This window comes from Martes martes (genome assembly GCF_963455335.1).
Source record: "Martes martes genome assembly, contig: SUPER_18_unloc_1, whole genome shotgun sequence".
NCBI classification, from domain to species: Eukaryota; Metazoa; Chordata; class Mammalia; order Carnivora; family Mustelidae; genus Martes; species Martes martes.
Window position 1 is genome coordinate 1,550,012 of NW_027666704.1, and position 3,948 is coordinate 1,553,959.

Here is a 3,948-nt window from a genome sequence, read left to right on the forward strand (position 1 = left end):
GCCTGCACGGAGACACCGCAGCCAGATCCCGCGTCGGTCCTGCTGCCGTGGCCGCCCCATCCCGGTCCCCATCCCGGGCCAGAGCGGGGGCAGGGGGGGCACCGGCACAGGCTGCTGGGCTGCTCATCCCGGCCCTCTCCCCCCCACTCCACCCCACCCCCCCGCTTGCTCTCGGCTCCTTTCCCTTCCTCCATTCCCCCATGTCCCTATCCCTCCCTCCACACCCCCTGCCCCTTCCCTCCCTCTCCCCCTTCTTACCATCATCCTCCAACCATCCAACCAACCCCAAAACATTTATTGAATGCCTACTGTATGCCATGCACTGACTTAGTTCCTCTGGACTCAATGATGGGCAAAACAAACAAGGTTTCTGCTCTCTGGGAATTTTAGCCTCGTGGGCAAGTTCCTTCTTAGGTACTCCAGCTGCTAACTGGGGACAGTTGTACCTCATTTACAGAATTACTGAGAGGGTGAAACTAGGTGATACATAAAACGTGCTAAATACGGTGCCTAACTCAGACCAAGTGCCCGAAACGTTGGCTAACTTTATTTATTGTACTTATGTTTTATTTTATTTTAAATTAATTGTTTTTTTGAGAGAGAAACCATTGGGGAGTGGGGGTGGGAAGGGCAGAGGGAGAGGGAGACTCACAAGCAGGCTTCACACCCAGTGCTAAGCCCGATGTGGGGATCGATCTCAAAACCCTATGATCATGATCTGAGCCAAAATCAAGAGTCTAACACTTAATCGACAGGGCCACCCTGGTGCCCCATCAGCTACCTTTATTAAAAGCTATAAGCGGGTGGGTGAGACAGATGTCATCAAATAATCCGCCCCAAATACGTGGTTATGAAACATCGTAGGAGGGGGTGGGACCCCGTGCCCCGAGCTCACAGAAGCAGTAAAGGTGGTAAAGGGCCAGGTCTCCGGAGCTGGAATGTCTGCTTTGACGCTCAGGCCCACCCCTTTCTAGCTGTGTGACTTTGAGCCAGTCACTTTCCTGGTGCCTCGGTGTCCTGGTCTGTAAATGGGGATAATAATAGCTCTCCCTCAGAGGTTGTTGTAAAGACCGAATGAAAATACGCAGTGTGTGGACGAATGCTGGGCGCCTGTCAGCTCTCATTCTTACCAAAGCACCCCCTCCCCAGGTCTGAGAGTCCCCGGAGAAGCTGAGTTAAAGAACACAAAGTTAACTAGCTGAAGAGGAGTGGAGGGAGGGGTCCTGGGGGAGGGGATGGCAGCAGAGGCTCTGAGCGGGAGGAGGGAGTGAGCAGGACCTTGTGGGCCACGCTCAGGACTTGGAGGCCTGATGCCATCCAGTCTGCCATCTGGAAGGACACAGGCTGGAACGGGGTGAGGGCGGGTCCAGGAGCACCAGGGGCTAGCTGTGGGTTGTTGAGGAATGTCTAATCTTTCTTTCTGAGACTCCGTTTCTCACCTGCCTGCGGACACGGGGTTCTTGTGAAGAGGAACCCCGTCACAGAGCCTGGCTCATGATGGCTTCTCAGGCAGTATGCGTTTCCTCCCTCCTCCTCCTACTGCTGGAGCAGCCCAGCTCTGTCCCAGGGGCCCTGGTTGGCCAAAGGCCACACCTTCTTGAGCTGTCCTGACTCCCTGGCTGGAATGACCCTCACCCTCCTCTCAGAGCCAGTGCCTTTCGGGGGGCACTGTGGTGGGCAGTTCAGTGACTGCTGCTCCAGCATCCTTCCCCCCCACCAGCCCCCCAATCTGTGTGTCCTCAGCGGAACTGCCCCTCCCCCAATCTCAGTTGGTGTAAGCTACCAGGTTGACTCCACCCCTAGTCTGAGGGGTACTCACATTAACCCCAGTGGGGATTGTTAAGATTCAATTTATACCGGTATAACTGAGGCAGAGACTTCTTCTTTTTTTTTTTAAGCTAAGACTACTCAGCAAGTGGTATTTGGTGCCACAAATGGGGAGACTGCCTGAGAATTAAAGTCAACACAGAGGAAAGCAGAGCCCAAGATGGAGAGAGTGATTTCTGACAACATTTGAACACCTGGATCCAGCCGCTCCTGAAGCCATTTATTCCTGGACTCAGCAGGTACAAGAACCAATATTCTTTCTTTCTTACTTATGCTGATGCAAATTGGGTGTCTGTCATTTGCAGCCATTAGGATCTTAACAAAGAAAGAAATTCACCTCTTTCTACCCTGTGTCATACCTACTTCTGCCTATGGCTTCTCATTCCTGTGAGATCATAAGCCCTCTGAGAGTAGCAGCTCTGTATTCTTGATAAGCCCAGCATAGTGCCTGGTACTCCACTGAATAGCCAAATGGATAACACCAGACCTTCATATCTAAACTGAGATCTTAAACTTACTCAAGCATGTGTTCACTGCTGACCTAATTTTCTGACACAGTGATATCTTCCACCTTCCTGGCCAAAGCACTAAAGCCTTTCCCCTCCAATGCCCCTGCTCTCTGATGGAAATCAAGCTCCGTGTACCTGCTTAGGCCATCATAGCTCTAAGATGGATGTTCACAGATTAACCCAACCCCCATCTTCCCCTAGAGGGCCCATTCCCTGCTCTGGGAAAATAAAGTTACAGTGATCAAAGCAGTAACAAGTCCAAGGGCACCATCACAGTACTACGTGTTTACCATGATCCGGGCAGTGCAAGGTGGTGCGTGTGTTATTTCATTCTTAGACATTATTATCCACAACTATAAACTTGGAAGAACCGGGGCTTTGTCTCACTTTATAGTCCAGCACCCCAAAGCCTGATTGGTGAGCAACACATGAAGCTCCAGTAAACTGTTACAGAAGAACCAGACAAAGGGCCTCTCTTTGCCGTTCTCATTTAATCAGTCTGGCTCAGCTAAGGAGAAAGTCGGCTAGGTAGGGACAGGTATTTAACCCCTGCTAATCTCCTAGATTAACAACAAGACCTCAGGCTCAGAACTTTACCAGGCAACAGTATCTAGTTGGAATTCACATCATTCTATTTTCACTTCTTCTTCTTCTGTGAAGATTTTATTTATTTATTTATTTGAGAGAGTGAGAGAGAGAGCACAAGCAGGGGGAGCTGCAGCGGGAAAGGGAGAAACAGGCTCCTCGCTGATGCAGGACTCGATCCCAGGACTCTGGGATCATGACTTGAACCGAAGGCAGATGCTTAACCGACTGAGTCACCCAGGCGCCCTCACTGGGTTTCTTTCTAAGAGGGATCTCCTATTCATGGCAAGAGATACTGGCCTTAGCTTTCCGTTCACAAATACACTTAAGTTGAAAAAAAGGAGGGGGGGGGTAATGGTCTTAAAGAAAATTATCCAGTGAACCATACCCTGCCACACAGCAAATACCACTATAGGAGTAGATGAGTAACAGAAGTTGGTGGGTCCTGGCTTATCTCCTGCCTCGTTTGCTCCCTTGGGCCATTAACCAAGTAAAAATCAATCAGTGCTACAAACAACTTTATGTTGTTCCCATCAGATTTCCCCCCAAGGTGATAGATGGTCTGTGTTTGGAATGTATACACAGCTTGTGTAGAAAGGTTTAAATCTGCTCACAGCTTAAACCACCCCAAACAAGCCAAGGGGAGACTGGGTCCACGCGTGGACCTGGGAACGGTGGTCATGCTTCATAGAGTCCCGGACTGCATCAACACCTTGGCCCGAACGGGTAGTAAACGTCCCTGGCCTCAAACACAACAATGAAGGTTGTGTACAGCCAATTCTGATTTCTCCTAAGAGGAAACACACACTTGCTTTCAGAGACAAGTTTGTCCTGAGATTTGACTCGGTCTCTTGGTGGGAGAACAACTGGGAACACAGGCTCGTGTCTTTACCTATTATCTGGACGAGGGCACACATAAACGTGCTTCTTGTGGTCCGTTCTTCCGAACCTTCTGAACGAGAGGTTGCAACCTGTGACCCTGTGTTGGATTTGCAAATGTAGTTTTTGTTGTGGGCACAGTATTTGT